At 38.7% G+C, this 13948-nt stretch overlaps 1 long non-coding RNA gene across 1 annotated transcript; it reads right to left on the reverse strand.

Moving 5' to 3' along the window:
• Nucleotides 1-5715: 5715 nt before the first annotated feature.
• On the reverse strand, nucleotides 5716-7824 carry LOC113293319. Its single transcript, XR_003332215.1, has 4 exons — nucleotides 7484-7824; nucleotides 6773-6934; nucleotides 6212-6675; nucleotides 5716-6049 (listed from the first exon to the last, which is right to left on the reverse strand). It is a non-coding gene; the product is annotated as an uncharacterized LOC113293319 (long non-coding RNA).
• Nucleotides 7825-13948: the final 6124 nt, after the last annotated feature.

The raw sequence follows: 13948 nt of genomic DNA on the forward strand, positions 1-13948 counted from the left end.
TCTATTCTATCTCCTACTTCTTATGAGAAAAAAAGTCGTATGCTATTTAGACTGGATCATATACATTTGACATTTCGAGCTGAGTATTCACTACTTATCTTTTTCTCGAAATCGTGTGTTGGTAAAGCGTTTCGCTTAGATCAAGTTTATCTTTACCTAGTGACGAAAGTCATGAAAAGTTTCAATTACTTTGAGAATTTCTCTGACGTAAAACAGTCTATGAATAACAGCTATATAACGTCCTCTGAGAACTCTCAATGATTGGAATGAGAGTTTAGATTACATAACCATGTATTCCTTAATCCGAAGTTTTCGAACTTTGTAGATTTAGAGAAATCGTAGGAATTGGCTTTGCCAAGTCCGCGAACCCAGTCCGTGAACTGACGGAAGTTCTCTTGCCGAGAATTTCTACTGGGATTTTCCAAAAACGCGTTTGCCTGTTTAGTCCGCGAACTGGCGGAAGTCTCTTTGCCGAGATTTTCTGCTGAGTTTGGAAAACTCTGCCGGTTGCCTTAAGTCCGCGAACTTGTTTGTGAGCTTAAGTGGTTATGATCTAAATATGTGCTCTGAACATGAAACTTAAATTACTAAGGAATGCTTTATGCAAACCGTGGCTATAAAGTTCATGAGCCAATTCATCGAATTGAATCATCTTTGTTTCAATTGTGTCTTGTGTAGTTACATAAGATCTCATAGTAATTGAAAAACTCTCTAACTAGTTCATTTGAGTCAATTGAACTAGTTATGGTGAAGAAGAACTAGGTTAATATGAATTGCTCATATGGTTAACCTATTGGGTTACTATGTTGAACCAACATACACGTACACGTTTGGGCATGGTTTTCATAAACCCAGTAAACGTCTACCCAAGTGTGTGTGACAAGCTAAGTTTTCGATCTAACGGTTAAGAAATATTAGCTTGAATCTAAATCAGGTTTTCATCTAACGGTGAATATGGATTGCTTTGTAACTAAGGCAAAACCCTGATTTGAAGGCTATATAAAGGAGACATCTAGCATTGGGCAAAACTAATCCCCACACGTCTATGTGCGCTCGCTAGAGTCGACTCTCCTTTAACATTTGATTTTCTTCTTTAAAACCAGGTTAACGACTTAAAGACTTCATTGGGATTGTGAAGCCAGACCGATACTACTTTTATCGTAGTTGTGTGATCTGATCTTGCATCTTCTATCATACGACAATCTATTGATTGGCTTGATATCGTGAGAGTTCTCCGATAGGAAAGATAAAGAAGTCACAAACATCTTCGTCTCACTGTTTGTGATTACTCGACAAACCGCTTGTGTAGTCAAGAAGGATTGTTGAGAGGTGATTGATTAATCTAGGTTGTTCTTCGGGAATATAAGACCGAATTATCAATTGGTTCTTGTTCACCTTGATTTTATATCTTAAGACGGAACAAAAACTAGGGTTTTTCTGTGGGAGACAGATTTATCCTTTGATAGACTTTTCTGTGTGAGAGAGATTTGTTTATTATCAAGTCTGTGATTTTGGGTTGCAGCAACTCTTAGTTGTGGGTGAGATCAGCTAAGGGAATCAAGTGCGCAGTATCCTGCTGGGATCGGAGGCGTAGGAGTACGACTGTACCTTGAATTAGTGGGAGACTGATTGGGATTCAACGATAGTCCAGTCCGAAGTTAGCTTGGAGTAGGCTAGTGTCTGTAGCGGCTTAATACAGTGTATATTCAATCTTGACTAGGTTCCGGGGTTTTTCTGCATTTGTGGTTTCCTCGTTAACAAAACTTCTGGTGTCTGTGTTATTTCTTTTCCGCATTATATTTTATATAATTGAAATAATACAGGTTGTGCGTTAAGATCATCAATTGGAAATCCAACCTTTGGTTGTTGATTGATATTGATTGATCCTTGGATATTGGTCTTTGGTACCGTCTAAGTTATTCCTTGTGTTTGATTAAATACTCGCTATTGTTTTAGCTTGAGTAAATCAAAACAAGTGAGAGATATTGACTCCTTGAGATACTTTAATCTAGATTAAGCCTGACTGTCTAGTGGATTCTCTAGCAAAGTATTTCGGAGTTTGTCCATAAAGATTGCTAATCGAATTATTGGGTGGTGTTGTTATACCCCCGCTTTTTCACTTGCTGCACCTCATACAAGGATCGATTCCCCTTTGTGATGTGTTGCACCTCTTACTAGGATCAGTTCTCCTTTACCCAGAGTTAGGTCTTACAAACTACACAAACTCTATCATACCATCAGGTGATTACTTAAGATTGGTTTCACTAATAAAAGTCATACCAATACATAAGTCAGGCCTTATGTGAATAGTTTTACCCAAAACACAAACAAGTCATGAGCGGTTGTACTAATCACACAATTGGTTGTTCATAAGATATGCAATGATTAACAATCCCAATAACGCCTGGAGATTTCCTTTTCGATTCACAAACTAAGTTCATGAACTTACTTCCTTAAAACACATGTAAAACATTGTTTCCTAGGATGAAATCCTCACCTCATACCCATAAATAATCACAATAGCATTCAAAAGATTACGTCGATGTTTTATCTACAAAGTTTAATGGTTAAGCAATAAACCTCGTATTGTATTCCTTAATATTATGTCTATCTAGAGTGTTAATGATTCGCAGTTTTGTTTTCAATATGCACGACTTGAAAGATACGTTAGGGAATGAAACAATTCAAGTCAAATATCATTAATCTCAAGTGAAAGGATGATGTTGTGGTTGTAGCTCCTTACTTCTTCACTTCTTCAAGTCTTCGCAATACTTGTAATGTCTCATATCCTAATACTTTCAAGCTAACCTATACGAAGTTGACTCTAGTACATTTAATCAAGCGACTCTAAAATGAGTTTTGGTTCACTAAAATATGACAACCAAACTTGACATACCAACGCTTGGTGGGTTCAACCGAGCTATGCTCTAAAAAATATTAATCCAGCATCAGTAAGGCGGCGACGAACTATTTATAGAACAGAACAATTTTTCAATAATATAGAAACAAAATAATCCCCATAAAGAAAAATAAAAAAAAAAAGGATGAGAATCCGTATTCCAGAGAGTATTACTTGTACAAAATTGGATCCATTAGGTCGCCAGTTTCGCATAACCTGACAGAATAAATGTTAGAGCATTTCTCGGTTGAACCCACTAGCGTTGGTATGTCAAGTTAGTTGTCAATTTTAGTTGCCAAAATACATTCTTGATTTAGTATACTAAAGATAGTTTCAGACTAGATTAAGTCTAAGAAGTAGAATCGAAGCTATTCTTGAAGGATGAAGTTTGAAGAATACAAGAAGACATCAACAAGGACTTAATCAACAAAGGTATGTGGTAATTGATTTCATTTGGATTTTTTTTCAATTCAACCTTTCTAATCTATCGAAACAAATGCTCACTCTATGGAACAATTCCTATGACGGTAAACGTACATTTATGTATATATATTCGAGGTTATTTGATTCACGACTTTGGTGACGATAACCTTTATCCATAGAAAGTATCTCATGTTATAGTAATGAACCTACGAATTCAACGAGCCAAGAATCACTCGATTCCGAGTTATAACGATGAAGTTATGGGTGACTTATTAAAGTAACAATTATAAGTGTTGCTGTAATTATTACAGTTCGTTAGTAGGAAACAATCCACAAACTGTTTGTAACGGTTCACGGACTTGATCCCAATTACGTGACTAGAAGCCATTTTTGGTTAAGTTTTTGATGTTTCCTTATCTAGGAAAGATAGCTATTACTCCAAACATATTTGATTACCATATTAAAGTGTTTGTGATTCCTTCCTAAGATAAATTGTGATTTATTCACATAAATACAATATTTGCTAAATTAATTATTTATTTAATTATTTTGGCAAAAGTTGTAACTTTGGAGAGACTCCAAAAATTAGGAGAGTCTTGAAAAAGGAAAATAGTTTTGCTTAGCTTTCAAGTTACCTTTCACTATAAATAAAGGGTTCGTGAGTGCTACACGTTTTTCATCCCCTTTGGAAATTTGGTGTAAGCTTCATAAGGTTGTTTTCCATGTCTTCTGTTCTTCGTGAACAAGAGTGAGATAAAAGTCTTTGTATTGGGGATCACAAAGCCGAGTTGGATTTAATCTTCGTGATTGATTATACAACTTGTAATCTAGGTTTTTCATCTCTTGTATATTCTAAGGTCTTCTCTTCTGATATAAGACCATTCAAGAGTTGTTGATCATAAACCCTAGGTTCTGATAAATTTCCGTTCTCAATCGAATACCAAAAATTGTTAGTCGAATTCGGAACTAGAAAGAGAAACTTTGATTAAGGTATCTCGTAAAAATCCTTAAGAAGTTTTAAACAAGATATCTCTAGATTTATTCTAGTTGTTCTTGTTGTAGAATAATTAGGTTTCTCTTCCATTTTTGAGGAGTATAATAATCCCTAATCTACAAGTTTGTTTTGATATTACTTTTACCTAGTAATTGTTTTTCTCAAAACAAACACAAGATTTCCAAAACCTTGATTTACATCTAAAGGGAAATCGATTCGGTGTTTTGTGAAAATAAAAGATCGAAAAATATCAACCGTGTTGTTGTATCTTCTGAAGAGAACTTTGTTCTGCCAGAAGATTTTCAGATATAAATTCTAAAGAGAATTTGTGTTCTGCTAGAAGTTATACAAGAAGAATTCCTAAAGAGAATCGGTATTCTTCTAGGAGTTACAAGTGCTTGAATACAGCTGAAGCGGGTATTACATCTAGTCCGAATAGGTAGTAGGAAATTGGTGTAACAACTTATAATCAGTGTGTGTTTATTCTGGACTAGGTCCCCGGATTTTTCTGCATTTGCGGTTTCCTCGTTAACAAAATTCGGGTGTCTGTGTTAGACCAATTATACGTTAATCAATTATATTTTCTGCATATAATTGAAATAATACAGATTGTACGTTAATCAATTATAGTTGTCAAATCCAACCTTGTTTGTTGGATAAGACTTGATTGATCTTGGACACTTGACTTTGTCTTTTTCACATTGTTAGACCAATCTGGACTACTCTGTTTTAAGTGAACACCGTGTTGAAATATTCCTTTAGTGATTGTTGCTTAAAGAGGTTTATACACGGTGAGTCTTAAATAGGGTGTGATAAAAACAAAATATATTGGTTTGATACCGTCCAAGAACTCACACACTATAATCAGGTTTACGGACTTGTTTCTGTTTAACTCTGATTATGTTGAGAGAGAGATATAACTCTTGGATATACTTTTCTTCGATTGAGTCTGACTGTCTAGTTGATTCTCTTGAAAGTATATTGGAGTTAGTCCATTCAGATTACCAAACGAAATATTGGGTGTGGTTGTTATACCCCGCTTTTTCAATAAAGATATATGAAGAAACAACATTTTTTAACTGAAGCGTAAAAACATAACATCGACAAATTAGATTGTACAGTTAAATCCATGCTTTCCAAACTATTAACACTACCAACTTAGACTATACAGCTATAAATCATCTGTCATGCCACTACATATGCTTTTCACTTTTCAACATTTACTATCAACTTAGATAATATTAAGGAAGGATGCAATCCAGTAATTAGACTTTGTGATATCATGTTGTTAAAACATTTTGTGGATCTGACATGAACAAAATTTGGTTGAAAATGAATGGCATATTTAGAGACGAAAGTTCAATTCACATACCACGGGAGGGATATAATTGGTCACTTTGAAAACATTACACACATGCATGAAGATTTTCTAAGCAGTTAAGAATGTCTGATTCAAACAAAAACCTCAAAGTCCTTTGTTATGCCACTGTTTAGATTGTGAGCTCAATCTGATTCAAACAAAGACTGCTACTAAGCAAGACTTCTAATAAGCATTTCCACCAAGTTTAAAATCATATATAAGAAAATCAAACTACTTTATCTGATGAGTAGTTATGCTGGCTACCATTCTCTGTATTTCGCGCTCCAATGATCTGCAAATAGATTTTCACTTTAGGAGGAAAACGGAGAAGAGGATTGAATATTACTTCCATCTTGTACAGCCTAGTTAATTTCTGCAAATTGATAAGCTCAATTGTCAAATGCCTAAAAACATCTTATTTCAGTGGACAAACAGAAAGACTTGTATCAATTAATCTACTTGTCAGTTACAATACTAAGCATAAGAATCTCTTAAAAACACAAAGGAATGACTAAATGCAGCTATAAATACCAACCTTTTTGGCGGCTTAAGCTTGTAGGAGATCCATGAAGTCCACATACTCTTTGTAATTATCATACAGATGTAGCAGATAGACAAATAAATTGAAAAAAAAATTCATCCAAGTTAAGAGGCTCTTACAGACATGAAGACTGTAAATATTAAATCCAAGTTCTCACTCATTACACCGTGTACACAAAAATATAACTATACAAATTTAACATTTTATTAATAAACATTTTACCAATAAATATGCATGTAATCTGAATGAGTTATACAAAGAACAGAGACAAAAGGATATCTAAACAGTAATCGATATATAGGGGTACAAAAGCTACGGTCTAAAAAAATGATATACGAAATCCTTTATGCTGGATAGTAAATAAGCAAATACTAACCTTTCTCGCATTTGTACAACAGTTGGGATGTCGATGTTGGGGTACACTTTGAAAACATTTGTGGAGGAGAGGGTGAATTTCACTGCAATAATGCCAATACGTGTTAAGCAAGGACTTTTGTTGGAGACTCAACATTGGAAAGACTATAATGTTTATGGTTTCATTAAAATCAGGAATACCTTGATAAATCTTCAAAAAAGTTGAGCAAATGGCCAACTACATAAGCAATGCGGGTTAGGGAAAGTATACAGTTTCGAGGTCACTTGAACAGTAAGGGCACATGATCTCTTGAAGATGTTCTGCCTAGCTGATGATGCTACCTTATGTTATTTGCATGTCACCTTGGATGGCATAGTGAGTGGTTAGTTGAGTGTAAATAATTCAATATTTAAAATAGATGATGCTTACTTCTACACAGGGGTATGGAGGACCCATTTTTGGATAAATCAGATATACTCAATGAGAAAAATTGAAACAGAGATAATGATACATGCCGCTCATCTAGCTAACCCGATAAAAACTAAACTGAAGTTTTGGTGATTGAATTTTGTGATTTGTTTGGGACATTTTATCAAACATGTATGAAAGAAAATTATATTTTATAACGTTTCCTGTATTGGGGGTAATCAAAGCGTATCAAAATGATTTAACCTGCTTTTGTGGTATCAAAATATTAAGGGAAAGAAAATACACCAAATATATTTGCAGATAACATACAATCTTCACATATAAGATGTAAACCCAACAAAGTTTCGAGGTAAAAATAATACTGAATCCAGACTAAACCACAATGAAAAAGGAAAACGTAACTACTATAATAAACAACAGTGAATAGTAAATCCAACAACGGATAAAAAAAATGATGAAGAAAAGAATGATAGAAAACATACCTGTGCGACTGGTGGAACTGATGGTGTTTTGATTCGGCTCAGAGATTTTATAGGGAAATCCGAAGAGGCCATTAAATGCATGAGCATTTTGATTTAACTTTCAATTTAAATAAGGGATAGAAAGGTGAAACGTTTAATGATTCTTAAGGTTTCGGTAGAAATTTCTGCTAGCTTTGGGTTTCAGCGCAATTACGGAAGAAAAAATACGGAAAAATGGAAATCAATAAATACGCATAGGTGGAGAAAAATTCATGACAACTTAGTGTGGCATAGATAACGCCTAATCCTTTGGATTCATGGAATCAGATTACACTGGGAAGGAGGGAAGATCAAAACGTCAGTTAGAATAATAGATATAATCATCCACACAGCTGTACCGTTGCAATAGAAGCCTAATTTATGATTCGCCAATTAAGAAACAAAATTAGTACACCTAGCATGGGACGCGAGGGATGGCCAGCCATCGGATTAACCAAATCCAGTACGTTATTCTAGGAAGGGATGGGAGATCACAACCGGTAGTTAGAAAATTCTATGTATCCTGGTCGCTGGGTGACACAACAAACACTACTGTTGTATAAGCATTGATATATTTCTTCCCCTTTTTGTCAGAAAATGACAAAATATGAGCAAACAAAGGACAAACTGAAAGGATCTTACAAATCTATAAGACTTGTACAATGTGGGGAAATATTTCTAGCCCTTATTTGGTTTTTTCTTTATAATAAACCCATCAATTAAATACTCTATATTCGAAGCTCATGATTAGTTTTAGTATTACTAGTTTTACTATATTAATCTTTTATAATGGTAATTATCTTGTTTTTATAATGGTAATTATCCATTATTAGTCTACGATGAAAACAGTCAAAACCTAAGAATTTAGGAAAATCCCAACTTCCCTAGTTTTTATCGCCCCGTCATCTTCACCTCACATGCATTATCTTCTCTTCGTTTGTTTTCTTTCTTCAACCTAAAAAGCAAAATAGAGCTTCTGCATTTTCACCGAGAACATATTCCCCCAAAAAAGAATATAAACCATATTATCATTGTCATCATATTGTTCCATAAGATTTCTTCTTACCTATCTACTTTTAGTGAAAGTGAACTATCACCTTTAAGATGTGATTGAAAAATAATAATGGATGGCTAATTAACCCATGCATGTGTTTATGGGTGAAAACTGTTCTACTGGTTTTGGTAAATTTGGGTGTGTGTGGATGAGAAACGAATCTAAACCCTAAAAAAATGCACTGCACGGGAGTGCTTTTGATTCGAGAGATCAATCTATACAATTCTGGCCTAAACCAAGAAATGGTTGTTCCAGACTTGCTTCAGTCACAACGTGAAGGAGATGGGGTTGATCTTAGGGAGGGAAGCGAAGAAGGTGTTGAGATTGTGAAGGTGTTGGTTGTTTATGACATGTATCAGAATGATGAACTGGCTTGCACAATGTAAGCTATCAGTTCTAGGTGTTTTCTGGATACTGATGACAACACTTGGTTTTTCTGTGTCTGTGTGTTGTTTGGAAATAGGTGAAGGACCTATTTATACAAGTCATTGAGCGCAACCCTCATCTCGTAGGAAGTGGAGGAGGTGAAGTGATGGAGTAGTGGGGTCGTGCAGGAGTGGTGATCACACGATCACACCTTTGCCCACTTCCCTCATCACTATTAACCGTCCACCTTTTCCTGACACGTTCTTGTAATGGTGCGTTGCACGCTGCACGCTGTAAACCGCCAGACCAATACCCCAGTAAGTATCCTCCAGTTTGTGACATGTTTGATGTCTCGAATGAGTGGGTCGAGTCGTGGGACCCGCCGCAAGAAATAACATATAGTGCTATTAGGTTAAATAACTAAGTTATGTAAGGATTTGATATTCGTGAAATATCGTCCATGCTCGACGCATGTAATGCATAGTTTTAAAGCAAGCAGCTCAAAAAAATCGATATGCATAAAGCATCGCTGTTTTAAAGCTTGATTGAATAAGTCGCGGATTAAGCGTCTTAAAATGACATCACGTCCAACCATCTTCGAGTGATCGTTTGGAGGCCGCATGGCGGGCCAACCTTTGGTCGATCACTCTCTATGACAGAGTGGCGGGCGGTGATCATTGAGACGCTTCATGAATCGCCTAACTCTTAATCCAAGTCATCCGACCAAGCTGGCAAAGTTGGACGGACGAGATGATTTATGGCGTATATTTGCTGCCGTTGATGGATTTTAGGGTTTTTTAGGAGTGCGCAACATCCCCTCTTTGGCTTGATCGAATTCAAGCATGATTGTTTATTTTGGTGGGACCGAACGGGCATGCGTGGAGACGGCCTGCTGACGTGCATGTCTACACCTCTCGGTCCCATAAAGGTTCGATCTAGGCCACTCAATTTTACCGGCAAAGATGAGTGACCGTGATCGATTTGCGACACAAATATGTTGCCGCAAAGCACAAGTTATGGTTTGAGGCCGCGTGACCTAGCACCTTTGGGGCGTGCGTTTCGAGACACCGGGCCCCACTATGCATAGGTCGACCGGTCACACGTCAAGGTGGGACCACGGTGATCATGTTGATATCCTTGGGACCTCTTGATTCTATATCTACACCGTCTATTTAGGCCGGCGAAGATGGATGGCCGTGATTGAACTACGACAGATGTGCATTGCCGCAAACCCTAATTAGGGTTTTGAAATAGTCACGCACACGTGACTTTCGCCAAACGGTTTGGCAAGTCGTGATCCTCCTTTGGGGAGATCGATCACGTGGGGCCCATGTTGGGCTGACGGTGAACGTACGTGCACCTTCCTGATGGTCCTAAATGTGATCCAAGCAATCCAAATAGGCTGGTTAAGTTGGATGGTTGCGACCGATTTAAGACATTAGTGGAATTTCCACGACCCTTAGAAGCATCACGCCTGCCATGGTTTGAGCAATCGTTTCATTGTTCCATGGCCTTGCCGTGAGAAAACCGATCGGGTGAGGGAGAAGTGGGCCCTCCAACGTGTGCATTAGCGCTTTCCTGATCATTCATGGGATGATCTAATGCGTCCAACCAGGATGGCGAAGTTGGACGATTGTGATGGTTTAAGATTTCCTTGAACAGTCTTGCTCGTTCAAGCTTCTTCCAAAGCAGCGCGGCCACCTTATTTTAGGGTTGGCGTTTTGGCGCGCTGGGAAGTGTGGCGTGGTGTTCGACCGGCTGGGGCATAAGTGGGCCCGCCTGTGGTCATCACAGTGATCGCCTACTCCTGCTATGGTTCGGCTAGGCTGGTTAAATCATGCGGTCATCTTGCATGGTTGTGATCGTTTCTGAGACTGACATGGACAGTCTAGATTTCCCTTAAGGAAATTAAAATTGCTCGATCTGGCTAATCAAAAGCGCTGATACGAGACACTCTTTGTTAGAGAATGGTGTAGCCTGTACGGGTATTTCGTGCGCATCTCGATATTGACACTTGGAGATTCTTGTTACTCTGCTGAGAGTAAACTCTCAGTCGTCATGCCATGCCAATAATGAGAGTTCTGCTGAGAACAACACAGGAAATACTAGGCAAATCATGCATTAATTAATAATGCTAAAATTTACAGAATATTTGGGATTGTTGTTACATGCACCATTCTGGGTGAATTTTGTATATTTATTGAATTGCTTCGAATAAATAAAGCGGAGAGGTTTTCTGCACTCGTCGCTTATAAACGGCTTTACCCTTTGCAGGATGTCAGCACATTAAATGGCTTTACCCTTTGCAGGATGTCATCACATTAAATTTGGTTTTACAATTTTAGCCCTGAACTAAAATCCACCATCAACATTAAGTCCCCTTCCTAGCACGTAATAGTTGCACTATTGTGGGGTAGGCATTAGATGGTGACAAATAAAGATAAAACTTATGAGACAAAGTTAGATGTTACCAGGAGAGATGGGTCGTCCTGTCCTTGGAACACGTCACGTTCAAGAGGCGTCAAGCGTTGAAGCGTCTTCCTATGAAGAGAGCATTGAAGAGGCTTCTTCTGGCGAGCGTTGAAGAGGCTTCTTTCTGTGAAGAGTTGAAGAAGCTTCTGGAGCGAACGTCGAAGCGGGTCCCGGGGAGAGCGTTGAAGCAGCTTCTTATGGCGAGAGACTTTCTTCGGGAGAGAGTGTTGAAGCGGCTTCTGTTGGAGGGAGCGTTGAAGCGGCTTCTTCTTCTGGAGAGAGTTGAAGTGCCTTCTTCTTGAGAGAGTTGAAGAGGATTTTTCCTATGAAGAGTTGAAGAATCTTCTGGAGCGAACGTCGAAGCGGGTCCCGGGAGAGCGTTGAAGCAGCTTCTTATGGCGAGAGACCTTCTTCTGGAGAGAGTGTTGAAGCAGCTTCTAGAGGGAGTGTTGAAGCGGCTTCTTCTTCAGTTTGACTTCCCCTTGCGAATTACATGCTTCCTGATTGACCATATGTTCGTAGTGGTTGTTGTTATGGTGAAGCGCGGGCATTGGCAGTTTTCATATAGTGGTAGAGCTTGTATCGTTATTAGAGGGAAAATATAATGATAGAACTGATAGCTTCCTTGATGTTGCCTCATGGAATGAAAAATAGGGAGACAGTCCCCTGCCCACGAGTATCTACTGAGTCTTCGACTTGATAGACGTTGTCACGCTGGGTTCATGAGGCCGTCTTTACGTCTGCATTGTGTTTCATAGACTCCAGGAATATCACTGGTCTTTGACAATACGCCTACTCTCTTGAGTATATCCTCATCTTTGGGCATCTTGGAATCATAATGATAGTGTGCTTGCATCTCTTTAAATTCACCATCTTTGAGATGGGCAGTGCTAAGCAGTCCCCAGTCACACTCCTTTGCCATTATCATCTTTGGATCGTGTCTTTGAGCAGTAGGGAAGTTACTTCATGCGAATGACTTAACTAATAGGTTCTGAAAATATGATGAAACTGGAGAATCTGTATGTACCTCTCAAGTCCCAGGTGCAATCTCCTTTGGTAACGCAACTACTTCTTCTACGGGAGACGAAATTCTGAAAGCGTCTCTCATTGATGCTTCTTCCATCGATACAGATATGGAGTATCTTGGACGTTGTTTCATTATTGTGGCAGTTGTGCATGTGGTACTGGAGTTGGAGTTGGCGATTTTAGACGCGCAGGATGTTGTATCTCGGTTGTTTTCCTCTTGCTGCTTCAGCGAAACTGCTTACAGAAGGCTGAAGGTTTTATTGTTTGTTGGTGAGATTTATGCTTCCACGAACATCATGAGGCTCTTCATTACTGGCAAGCTTGTTCTTTCTAGCAGGGCAGATGTCGTTGAAACTGAGCGTTTAGCAGCTTCATGGAGTTCAGAGGATGTCTGAAAGCGCAGGTTCTTCGAAAAAGCACGATAGACAGGTACCATCCTATTGATGCACAATCACACCACTTGTTGTTCAGTCACATTTGGATCGTGACCCTCCAGTGCCTGAATTCGGGACCTCTTGACATAATCATTTGGATGTTCGCTGTTTCACTGAAGCATTCCTCTTAATTCTGACAGAGTGATTCGCCCAAACTGCGGATTCTTTCTCGACATGATGATGTGGACATCGCTATCTTCTTGAGGCTTCTCCTTTGAGGTGTCAGCTTCAGTAGATCTGAAGATGTCCCGGGCTCGCTCTTGTCCGGGCTGACATAATAAGCGAACCCTTTATGATGATTTGGAGATGACAATATTCGTTGGATCTTCCGAAACAGTTGTAGTGCGGTCCAAATGAAACTTGCTCCTTTCTTCAGCAAGGGGGTGAATGAAGCAACAAGCTGGGTTAAACCAGGTATAAAACGTCGAATATAGTTCACCTTGCTTATGGAGCTTTGGAGTTCCTTCACAGTTCGCGGAGGCGGCATCATGAGGATAGCTTGGGTCCTAGATGGGTCCAATTTGATTCCCTCAGCAGTCACCTGGAATCCCAGAAATTTTCCTCAAGAAAAAGCGCATTTCAAAGGATTCATCTTCAATTTGTATTCACGGCACCTTTCGAACACTTGTCGTGGGACTCCTGTGTGGGCCGCCCGACCTTTTGATTTGACTACTATATCATCCACATAGTCTTAACTTGATTATGCATCATATCGTGGAAGATTTCCGTCATAGCGTGTTGATACGTTGCACCGGCATTCTTTAAACCAAATTGGCATTACAGTATAATAAAAAATTTCCGAGAGGAGTTCGAAAAGCTGTCTTACTTGCGTCATGTTCATACATCCTTATCTGATTGTAGCCGCTATATCCATCCATGAAGGAGAACATGTCGTGTATGCTGGTTGCATCTACCAACATGTCGATGTTAGGTAGAGGAAAATCATCTTTGGGGCAGCATCTGTTCAAGTCTCTGAAATCCACGCAGCACCTGATCTGTCCGCTTTTCTTTTTCACCGAAACCACATTAGCCAACCAGGTTGGATGATGAATGGGTTTACTGAAGCCAGCAGCCAGCAACTTCTGAATCTCAGTC

The sequence above is a fragment of the Papaver somniferum genome, chromosome 7, assembly GCF_003573695.1.
Source record: "Papaver somniferum cultivar HN1 chromosome 7, ASM357369v1, whole genome shotgun sequence".
NCBI classification, from domain to species: domain Eukaryota; kingdom Viridiplantae; phylum Streptophyta; class Magnoliopsida; order Ranunculales; family Papaveraceae; genus Papaver; species Papaver somniferum.